At 36.4% G+C, this 12072-nt stretch overlaps 1 protein-coding gene across 6 annotated transcripts in view; it reads left to right on the top strand.

Moving 5' to 3' along the window:
- The window catches only part of TFEC (transcription factor EC), a 667358-nt gene that overhangs the window by 498046 nt on the left and 157240 nt on the right, over positions 1-12072 (top strand). The gene's annotated exons all lie outside the window — the stretch shown is intronic.

Raw genomic sequence — 12072 nt, 5'->3', positions numbered from 1 at the left:
CTTTTTCTTCTGTGTTTCTCTTCTTTTTATCTGTGAAGTGAGCTCCTGTCACTGGCTGCACCCAAAGCAACTATACTCTACTGCAAACTTCCATGATTAAATTGTTCTACATATTTTGAAATATTAGTTTAAATGTATCCTGGCATTTTTTTTCAATTTAAATTTCTAATTTATTATTGTATGAATATACTGATTTAATATTCTGGCAGCTGACTTATTATGTGCATCTATGATTACTTTTTTTTAAACATCTTTATTGGAGTATAATTGCTTTACAGTGGTGTGTTAGTTTCTGCTTTATAACAAAGTGAATCAGTTATACATATACATATGTTCCCATATCTCTTCCCTCTTGCGTCTCCCTCCCTCCCACCCTCCCTATCCCACCCCTCTAGGTGGTCACAAACCACCTAGCTGATCTCCCTGTGCTATGCGGCTGCTTCCCACTAGCTATCTACCTTACGTTTGGTAGTGTATATATGTCCATGCCTCTCTCTCGCTTTGTCACAGTTTACCCTTCCCCCTCCCCATATCCTCAAGTCCATGCTCTAGTAGGTCTGTGTCTTTATCCTGGCATTTTGAGGGATACTTTTCTGTTTGTCACTGCTATTTTACATGATAAAGGAGGATAGAATTAACATTTTTCAATTCATAGGGTATAATTCCGGCAACCTTTCCGCATTCTATTCTCCCTCCTCTTCCCTTGTTCCCCACTACCAGACCACCAAGAGCACTTTAATTACAGGAATTCTTCTCTATCCTTTTCTAAATAAATCATTTATTTATTGCATTCTATGTTATGTTTAATACCATGCTGAGGTTTGTGGGAGATACAGACATGTTTAAGTTACAGAACGGGGCTTCCCTGGTGGCACAGTGGTTAAGAATCCTCCTGCCAATGCAGGGAACACCAGTTTAAGCCCTGCTCCAGGAAGATCCCACATGCCGCGGAGCAACTAAACGTGTACACCACAACTACTGAGCCTGCACTCTACAGCCCAAGAGCCAAAACTACTGAGCCCACGCGCCACAACTACTGAAGCCTGCGCACCTACAGCCCATGCTGTTCAACAAGAGAAACCACCTCAATGAGAAGCCCACACGCTGCAACGAGGAGTAGCCCCTGCTTGCCACAACTAGAGAAAGCCCATGCACAGCAACGAACACCCAACGTAGCCAAAAAAAAAAGAAGCTATGGAACATTCTTTGCAGACATAAAGCAATTAGAAAATAATTAAATAGTAAACAGTGGTAATAACCATGAATGTAGGAAGTTAGAGAAGAAGGAAGTGAGCTTGGCAGGGGTAGTAGGTGAAAACTAATAGAAAAGGTGGAGTTTGAGTTGGATCTGTGTACTCAGTGATAGGTAAAAGCGTGGTTGTGTCTGAGATTCGGAGGTTGTGAAGCAACAGTGAGGAAAGTAGCCTAAGGGGCAGGCAATACATTTACTAAGTGGAGTGTGGGGTTATGTGGGTTAGACCAAGCTTGTTAAAGATTACAACAGGATTCACTTAAGCATTCAAGCTTTTGATAGGGAAGTGGTATGACAAAAGTGATGTTTAAGGAAACTGACCTCATATAAGACTCATAGGGGCTTATGGCATAAAATGAAAGAAGAGGAACTCAAAATGTGACAAAGTAGACAGCTAATTGTAAAGATTAAAATAAAGATAACTGACTATTTAGAATTATAAACTAGAAGAGACCAAGTATGAAAGGAAAACGGGAGGTTGGAGTCCAAGAGACAAAAGGAGCTTCAATGTTATGTTACATTCTTGTAACAAACCCCAACATTTTTGAATTTCAATGCACTTTGTTCAAGTGCAATTATCCTGCTGGGGCCACTAGGTGGTGATCTTTGTTAGTTGGTAACTCGTGATTCCTTAATGATATGAGTTCAACAGTTACAAGAAAACCAATATTTTTGTTTCAAACAATTCCCGATGTACAACACTGAAACCTATGGATATACATCTATAAATGATTTTCCTTCTCCTTTATTCTTTTATGTCTGTGCTCTCAGGTAATGAGATAGGAAGGAAATAAATATTTAGGTCTCAGTCCTCATACCTGTTTGGCTTTAACACTATTCCTGGCATTTCCCACTCCTGATCACTGCTGTATGGGAGAGTGAAACAGGAAAAAGCATCCTTTATCTAACTGACCTTTATTGGTATCATCTCCTAGGGCTTTCCTACTGTAAAGCCAATGTGGCCACGGTGTGGTGAATGGGGACAAGGGTATAGACGGCTTGGTTGGTGGATGGTTCCTATGCCATCACCTTGTTTTACTGATTCCCAGCCCTCATTATGTCACCTTAACCCTAGAGTCTCATCTTTGCCCCTAGAGGGACCCCCACCATGATGGAGTTTATAAGCTAGGCCACAAGGTACTTACTCCAAGTTGAAGAAAGTCTGCTACCTGGCAGATGGAAAGGGAGACAACTTGTCAAGGGGCCTGGCACATAGCAGGCACTACCAATGCTTGTTAAATGAGTGATGGAATGATGAATGAATGAATAAGCATCAGTAATGCAGTGGAGGGAAGAGATGGTCTTGGTCCCAGAATGCTGAATGAATGTTTCCACGAAATCTTTTTATGTGTGTGTTGTACTCTTTAGTACTGTTGGTGCAGGTGTGTATCGATTACCTGTTCCTTTGTACCCCATGGATGTACAGCTCAACAACCATGGCTAACATTGATCTGTGGGGAAATGCTTTCTGAGCTCCAAACATTTAACTTACTAATGAACTTTTGTTAACCTGTGACTTTATTCGAAGTTATTATTAAATTAAATAATAGCACAGTTCATAAAAGTCACTTTTGAAGTGCTTAGTCACAGCAACATGTAATTAACAGTAAAGACTTAAAGTGCAAACAGGAGTCTTATCTATCTAAACACTTTTTTAATGTCAAGCTTCCTGATGATCTTTAATAAACCCTAGCAATTGTAACAACAATTACAACTTCAGTGGCTTCAGTAAGTCTGAAGGCTCCTCCTAAATTTATTTCCAACATTTCCCAGTAGAGAAGAAATTCTGGGCACCTTGCTATAGCCATACATCTGTTACCTGTTCTGAAAATTAGGTTGTCAATTTTCTCTTTAGTAGAAGAAAGGAAGGTTATTTCCTTTCCTCCCAATAGCTAAATTTAAATGAATTTTTTATTTTACTGATTTATTCTTGACTGCTTTTTCCTTTCCATTTGACCTTTTGGGCCAATCAGGGCTTTTAGCCGAGAATCAAAGGAATCTGAGTCCTGGCTTAGGCAAATCCCAGACTCATTTCGTTTACCTTATTTCCCTGCTTTATCTGTCTGGCAGAGGTAATCATCACATAATATTAATCATTTGGAACTCTGACCCCTGAAATAAGTGAGTCTGTAGCACAAAGTTTCTTGGTAGCAAGTCAATACATTTATGCTATACTACATTTTAAAATAGTAATTTACTTTTATTTATTTATAAAATTCCTATAACATAAAATTCACCATTTTAAACTGTACAATTCAGTGACTTACAGTACATTCGCAATAATGTACAACTATCACCACTATCTAATTCCAAAACATTTCTGTCACCCCCAAAAGAAACCCCATACCCATTAAGCAGGCTCCCCATTCCTCCTTCTCTCCAGCCCCTGACAACTACTAATCTGCTTTTTCTCTCTGTGGATTTGCCTCTTCTGGACATTTCATATAAATGGAATCAAGCAATATGTGCCTTTTTTGTGTCTGGCTTCTTTCACTTAATATTTTCAAAGTTCATCCACGTTGTAACAGGTATCAGTACTTCATTCCCTTTTATGGCTGAATAATATTCCATTGTATGTATAAAACACATTTTGCTTATCCATTCATCCATTGATGGGCTTTTGGATGGTTTCCACTTTTTGGCTATTATGAACAATGCTGTTATTAACATTCATGTCCAAATTTTTGTTTGAACAGCTGTTTTCAGTTCTTTTGAGTATTTACCTAGGAGTGGAATTGCTGGGTCCTTTGGTAATTCTAGTTTTAACTTTTAGAAACCTCCTTTTATTTTATACATGCTAATATTGGTTATTCTTCAGAAAGTTATTAGATAGGATTTATTATGCACCAACAAATATTATTTTCACATGATGTCTTGGACTGGAATATTTATCCAATAGCTTTTGTCTCCATATACAATAGGAAGGTTTGAAAGACAGAGTAACTTAGATAATTAAGGAAACATGAAATAGTATATTTCTTCAATGAAAATCACTGAGGTATCCCTCTCCCCATCCTATGCTTTCATTCAACAGATATTCACTGTGTTCCAACTGTGCATCAAGAATGATTTTGAGAACTAAGGATACAGGCAAAAAGACAAAAAGATTTTTGTCCTAATGGAACTACATGTAGGAAGGAGAGGGAATTTTAGAGATGCATAAGAGCTATGAAGAAAATGATGAAGGAATTGGTATGGGGTCTCTATCATAGACTATAAAATCAGTACTTCTCAAATTTTAGTGTACACGAGAATCACCTGGGGATGATATTAAACTACAGATTTGAATTCAGTAGGTCTTGGGTAGAGCATGAAATTCTGACTTCCCAACAAATTCCCAGGTGATGACCATGCTGCTTTAGGTGGGCAGAAAAGACCTTACAGTTTACTAAATGACTTTTAAGTGGCAACATGTATGTGGAATGTGCGTCAGGAGCCAGCCAAGTTAAAATCTAGGAGAAGAAATTTCCAGGAAGAGAAAACAGCCTTTGCAAAGGCTCCATGGGGAGAGTACGTTTGGTGTATCTGAGGGAAGGTGATGCAGAGCAGCAATCCCATCTCTTTCCCTAACATTTAGGGGTTATACACAGAACAAGCTACAATTCCTTGACCCTCTGTTACTCCGGTGACAACTATTCCCCACCAGCAAATGAACTAATTCATTCCTAGACCCAACTATGCCTTCATATCAACTTCTTTTATCAATATATTTTTGCAAAAAATCCTCTTCTCTCATACCATTTATTATAGCTCTAATTTCTTTTTAACGTTTATTTTATTTGTATCTTGCCATTTTCACTTAACATTGTGAGCATTTTCAATGTAATTATTCTGAAGCATGATTTTTTATGGATATATTGAAGTAAATTTAGAAGTTCCTGGATTTGTATAGCTTCCATTGTTTTAATTCTTTTCGGGGGAACTGTTATAAATAATAAGTATTATTGAATGAATATTATTGTGTATAAATCTAATGGTGCATCTCCAATTAGTTTCCTAGAATGCATTTTTAGACATTTATTTATTTATAATAACTAGACTTTTGATAAACAAAGCTTAATTACTCTCTAGAAAAAAAATTCTAATTTACATTTATACCATCAATGAATAGTTCTTATTTCACCCGCTTTCTCTCATATTAACTGGTAGTATAATCATTTATTTTTTAACTTTTATTGAGATACAATTTACATACTATAAAATTCATTCTCTTAAAGTGTTCAATTCAGTGGGTTTTAAAGTATATTCATAAGTTTGTGCACGTAATTAAGATTTTAAAAAATTCATTGTATTTAAACTCTTGTTATTTACAATTTTTTTGGTTGTTGTTGGTTTTTCTTAGGTTTTCTATATAGCTATTTGTATCATTTACAGATAATAATCATGTATCCTTTTAGTAGTCTTAACTCATTTCTCTTTCCTGACCTACTGTAGTGGGTGGATTTGTGTTTTTCTCAATTATTGCTAAGACTATTTTGCTGTATAATACAGGAGTTTGGAAGCATATATTTTGAAGTCAAACTAATATGAATTTAATATTCAACTTACTAAATATGTAGCATGGGACAAATTACTTGTGATTATTGAGTTTCAGTTTCTCCATTTGATAACAATAAAGAGCATTAATAAATAGGCGTATTGAAACTGTTGAAGGAGATAGTAGATACAAAGTGCTTAGCAAATTTTCAACGTATGGTGATATTGATATTTTTTGTGTGTGGATTTCTAAAGATTGATTCTGCCCAGGAAATAAAAATATGTGAGATGATACACAATAGAAGACTTGTGCTACTATTAAATTATGTTCATATAAACATAGTTGCTGTTGAACAGTTTCTTCTAGACATCCTTGAGCCAGATTAGATCTACTTCTCCTACACTATTATTTTATTTTATTATGCTGCCTACCCGTAACCAGGATCCTATTTATGCCCGCTCAGAAATATAGCTGTTTATATCATTAAAAACCTGCAGAGAATCTGCATTCTCCCTGGATAACTCACAGAGATGCCTCACAGTCCTTATCACCATAAATTCTTAATCCCTAAATTAGATACCTCCTACTGTACTTTTGGACTTTTCTCTTTGGTATTGTAATCTTTCATAATATGCAACTATTAAATTTGTTTTTGTTAGAGAAGGACTGTTAGACTATACTAATCATGTCTAAATCCTTTAACTATACCTCATTTATTACTTTCAAAATAATGGGATAGACCTGAACAATTGTGTATAGGTGCAGGACTTATCTGGGGGGTAAAAGAGGCACCAGAATGCCTTGAAATTAATTTCTCCATTAGGAAACGATGCCAGCAGGCAGCCAAGTGATCAAAAGAAACTGTTGTAACTTTTTAAAAATGCAGACACAGTCAGTTGGTTATCTTTAATGTATAATTGAGCACAAACATTTTAGTGAAGAGCTTAATAACTCTGAATAATGCATATTATTTTGGAATTTGCAAATATTTTACAGTTCTGAATGTATTTGAAATGGAGGAAACACATAATTGAACAGAAAGTTTTAGTGTTCTTTACATGTTGAGGAATGTTTTTTCTTTGTTAGACTGACCATCAGCAGTGGTATAAAACAATGATTCAGAGGCAGAGATGTCTATTCTTGTCCCAAGTCAAGGCATTCACTGAAAAAATTGCTTCAGGCCATAACTTTGGCATGCCATGGGTTAAATAAAGGCCAACTCCAAGTAAAAAATAAAAATCAGTTGATCTTTTGGTGTTAAATGGACAAAATAGTTATCATTTTAGATTTTTTTAGTGCTCTTATAATTCAAGGATTTTGGATTTCTTTTTCCCTCAACTGAGAATTTTCAGGCCAGTGAGGTCCATAATGTATACGAGTGACTTGAGGCATTTTGAAGGGGAAGAGAATAAAATTTACCATATTTTAAAAATGTTCTTACCTATACTGGCTCTTGCCTGATGTTTAATAACTCAGTGATGTCGCTAGCCCATGGGGGCTGACAGTGGTTTTCATATTTAAATTAGGCAATAGTCTGGAGAACTAGGTTCTAACCCCATCTTTGGCACACTGTTTATTTTTGTAAAAGATATCTAAATACAGACGTGTAATTACTTTGCTAACTTATTTATCTTTGTTAGGGAAGTAGTTAAATGTTGTGGTTTATCAGTCAATGGGAGCTCAAGAGCATGTCCCTTTGTATTTTAATCTTGACCTCATCACATTCGTTAGACAAGGATAAAGGTGATACCTGCTCAACAGGGTGTTGAAAGGATTGCCTATGATGGTTTATATGATGTGACCATCACATAGTAAGAGCTCATTAAATGTCCACTTGTATTAGGGTTATTATTATCCGTGCTTTGTGTCTTCTGCAAAGAAAATATTATAAGCACCAAAAATCAAATAGAGGGCTATCCAATTATCTGGTCAATTCTGACACATACTAACAGCTGTATAATAAATGCTAGTGGGTGCTGTGTGATGAAGTGTCATACGGGTGGTGTAGACACTGGGCACATTCTGCTCCGTGGCTGGAGACTTTCTTGGATTACCTGTGTAATTCAGGTAATTCTCCAAAAGCAATCTCCCTTAGCCAGAGAGATTAGGTGAGAGGTAGGTAGACAACTTCTTAATAATTCCCAGGACAAATCAGACTTAATAGATTTTTACCATAATTAATTTATTTGTGGGTCCACGAGAGTGAGTAAAGTCTCTGCATATCTTTGCTGGAGACAATGACAAAGCACAGACTGTTCCAAAGTGGCTTATGCCTCAGATCAAATGAGAAGGGTCCCATCTTTTCCCCTTCTTTGGATTAAAAGAGGTTGGTTATTATTATATTTGTTTGCCTAGGCTGAAAGGAAAAGTAAAGTAAGTAATGTGGAATAAAATTCTCTTCTCTCCTTTTAAGAAAAGCCCCTGCTATCAGAATGCAAAATAAGTGATTTTTCCTATTAAAAACTGACTCTTTAGTGCAGAAAAAGTCTCCCTGTGACTAGTGATAAGTGATTGTGAAAATAAAGGCTTACTGCAGATCACACCAGACCAGCCAGAGAGCCTGGGAGCTGAAGAATCAGTAAATCCAATGGGAATCAGCCTGAAATTATGTCTATTTTTGTAACATGTGTTCTTATTTGTTCGTTCATAGAATAGGAGATTCTATTATTTTCAGAGTTGTAAGGGGCCTTACAGGCGGTACACACAGAAGATGTTCAGTAAATATTTGCTGAATAAATGCATGAATGTATTCTAATGTCCCTCTCATTATTGAAATCCTTTCCATATTTTATATACTACAGAAAGTCACTTAGCTTGTGCTTGAACATTCCAACGGACTAAAAGCTTACAATTCTGAGGCAGACTTTTCCATTGGTGGATTGCTCTAATTATTAGATCTTTCTCTCTCTTTTTTTTTTAATGTAGACCATTTTTAAATTCTTTATTGAATTTGTTACAATATTGCTTCTGTTTTGTGTTTTGGTTTTTTCGAGGCATGTGGGATCTTAGCTCCCCAACCAGGGATCAAACCTGTACCCCCTGCATTGGAAGGCGAAGTCCCAACCACTGGACTGCCAGAGAAGTCCCTTTCACTTTTTTTGAGCCAGATTGTATCACCCTGTAATTTCTACCTTTAGGTTTTAGTTTGGTTTTATGGAGGAACATTAAAATAAATCTACTTCCCCTTTCACGTGAAAGCTCATCACATGTTTCAAGACAGCTATCATGTCCCCATAATTCTTTTCTTCTCCAAGCTAAACTATCATTGTCCAGATCATAGCATTTCCAATCCTTAATCACGCTTATTCTTCTTTTCCTGTTTTGGGTTGGTTTTTGTTTTGGTCAATGCTTCTGATATATTTATTTATTTTATCATTTACCTTGTAATGAGTACATTTTGAATGAACAACTGTGCTATCTATTTTATATACATTATTTTATTTAATCCTTATAACAACTATATAAAATAGGGTTTTCCCAGAGAAAACACTGTATCAAGGCCACCCAGCTAAGAGGTATTATTTGGATTCATACTGCCTCTAAATAACCACCAAACTATCTGTGAGTAACTTATCCTTTCTGTACCTCAGTTTTCTCACCAGTGAAATGGGAATTATAATAATTCCTACCTCCTAGGGCTATCATACAGATTAAATGCGTTAATAATGTAAAGCATTTAGGAAAGCAGCTGGCCAATAAAAAGCATTATAAGTGTTTGTGAAACAAGCAAAACTAGCTTATGCTTTCATGGACCTTGCAGATGTAGTTAAGTATCTTAAGACAGAGATATCATCCTGGATTATCAGAGTGAGCCCAATGTAATCACCACAGTACTTATAAGAGGGATGCAGAAGTCAGAGTCAGGGAGAAGGACAGGTGACCACAGAAGCAGAGATTGGAGTGCCCCACTTTAAGGATGGAGGAAGGAGGCACAAGCTAAGGAATACGGGCAACCTCTAGAATCTGAATAAAGGAAGGAAATGGATTCTCCTCTAGAGCCTCCAGAAGGAACCAGCACTGCTGACACCTTGACTTTAGCCCAGGGAAACTGATTTCAGTGTCTGTCCTATAAGAGAAAAAAATTAAAATTGTGTTTTTTAAGCCACCAAAGTTTTGGTAATTATTTTACAGCATCGATAGGAACTAGTACAGTGAGTAATCAAAGCTGTCTGAAACCTGGCATCGAAAGAACTCAAGTATAAAGAACCCGAGTTACTTTCTATGATCAGTATCATAGGCACTGTGTTCTACTCAACGTCTAAGAAAATACATTTTACATACAGAAGGTTCCCCATTGCATGTAATGTTCCTAAAAACCTTGAGATAGAGGTTTAATTAACAAAAAGTCACACTAACAATATTAGACCTGCCCTTCTTTGTCCCCTTTTCTTGGATATCACCAAAACTCATGGCAGTGTGAGCTTCTCTTCTCATGCCTTTGTCTTCATTCTCTGGCAAATGTCTTCCCTCCCTCCTTACTTTTGGTGTCTCCTTTGGATATTTGGGAGTGATATGCTCCAAATTCTCTTCCTAACTGGTGTCTTTCTTTTAGCCCCTCAAATGCCTGTGGTCATTCTTTGCACCCTTTGGTCTTAGCTGAGGGAGACTCTGGTGGTTCTTAAAGCAGTTGCATTTCTCGGATGCCACTATTATGAAGCTTCAATTGTTTCAGTGTTTCAACTGAAGCAATCCGGCCTTCACCGGATCTTCGTGTGACACTGATTTGCATGCCTTGGGAGCCTACCTCTTCTTATCTTCCTGAAATTTGTCTGGGAATGTGCAGAAACCCTCCATCTCCTTTGGAGCTCTCTCTTCTTTCTAAACCATGTAGGCTGTTGTCAGATATAAAGAGGAGAATTGCTGCTTTTAGAAGAACAAACCTCTCACCTCCCCCTTCTGCAAATTATCACAGGCTTACGTACACCTATTAATTCACCCCAAGTTTTCACCTTTGTTGTTTGTTTAGTTTTGTTTATGTTTTAGAGGCCACACAAACACTGGACAGATTGAGACTTTGGTCAGCTGAAATGTCCAAATCTATTTTATGTGAATTTATGATGAACCTGGATATTTCCCACTTCACATACTTTTATAATTTTGAACCCAAATGAAATATTGTGTATTTTGCACCTAAGTGGGATTGACCCATTATTCTAGGCTATAATGCTATTAATAATAATAGTAGTTTATTGAGTATCTATTATGTATCAAGTACTATTCGGAGTACTGTTAGTGGTTTAAATTATTAAATTGTTAATCGTGATTACTAAATTATACTGTTATAATAATAAATAATTATTAAGATAATAAGAATTTTATTTTTAAATGTTGTTTGTTTTTCAGTGAGTGTTATTTCTCCGACTTATCTTTTTCCTTATATTTGAGTAGCATCCATTCTGTGTATTTCTCTAAGTCTTGTTAAATGTGTTAAAAGTAACAGGTGAATGAAGGTCCTGTGTCCACCATTACAAATATTACTCAAGATCAGTTTCCCATCTTCTGTCCATTTGCCTCCAAGAGCCCTAAAATATAGACATCCAAGGCCTGAGAGCTATTTTCAACGTATCAATAAGTGATTTTTTTGGAAAACATTAGATTTATGTTGAGTTATTAGTCAGCTCTCTTTGGGAGTGACAGTTTTAACATCTTTGAACCTAACTCATAATTGAACTCACATAGATTGATTTTATTAGTAAATGCATTACAAGAAACTTTGTGAAATGTTTCACTGAAATTAAGAATTGCTGATGTCTTCCTGACAATCACCTTAGGAAGATATATCACTAATTTCATTTTATAGAAGGGTATATTAGTTTAGTAGGGCTGTCATAACAAATTACCAAAAACTTGGTCACTTAAAACAATAGAAATTTATTCTCTCACAGTTCTGGAGACCAGAAGTCCAAAATCAAGGTGTCAGCAGGAGTGTTTCCTTCCTGGGAGTCAAGAGGGAGATTTCCATGCTTCTTTCCTGGCACAGTTCCAGTCTCTGCCTCCATCATCACATGGTGTTCTTCCGGGTGTGTCTGTCTTCTCCGTGTCTCTTCTCCTCTTCCTTTCAGATCACCAGACATGTAGACTTAGGGCTCACCCTCCTCCAGTATGACTTTATCTTAACTTGCACCTTAATTACATCTGCAAAGACAGTGTTTCAAAATAAGGTCATATTTACAGGTACCAGAGGTGAGGACTTCAACATATTTTTGAGGGGGACACAATTTATCCCACAACAAATAAGAAAAAAGAGAAATCACTAAAGTAACCAGGGTACACATATAGAACATGAACCCAGAACTTTTGTTTTCATACAATACTCTTTTGATTTTATGCAATACTATCTCCT

Source organism: Stenella coeruleoalba (assembly GCF_951394435.1).
Source record: "Stenella coeruleoalba genome assembly, chromosome: 9".
Lineage (NCBI taxonomy): Eukaryota > Metazoa > Chordata > Mammalia > Artiodactyla > Delphinidae > Stenella > Stenella coeruleoalba.
This window is presented reverse-complemented; position numbering and strand designations above follow the sequence as displayed.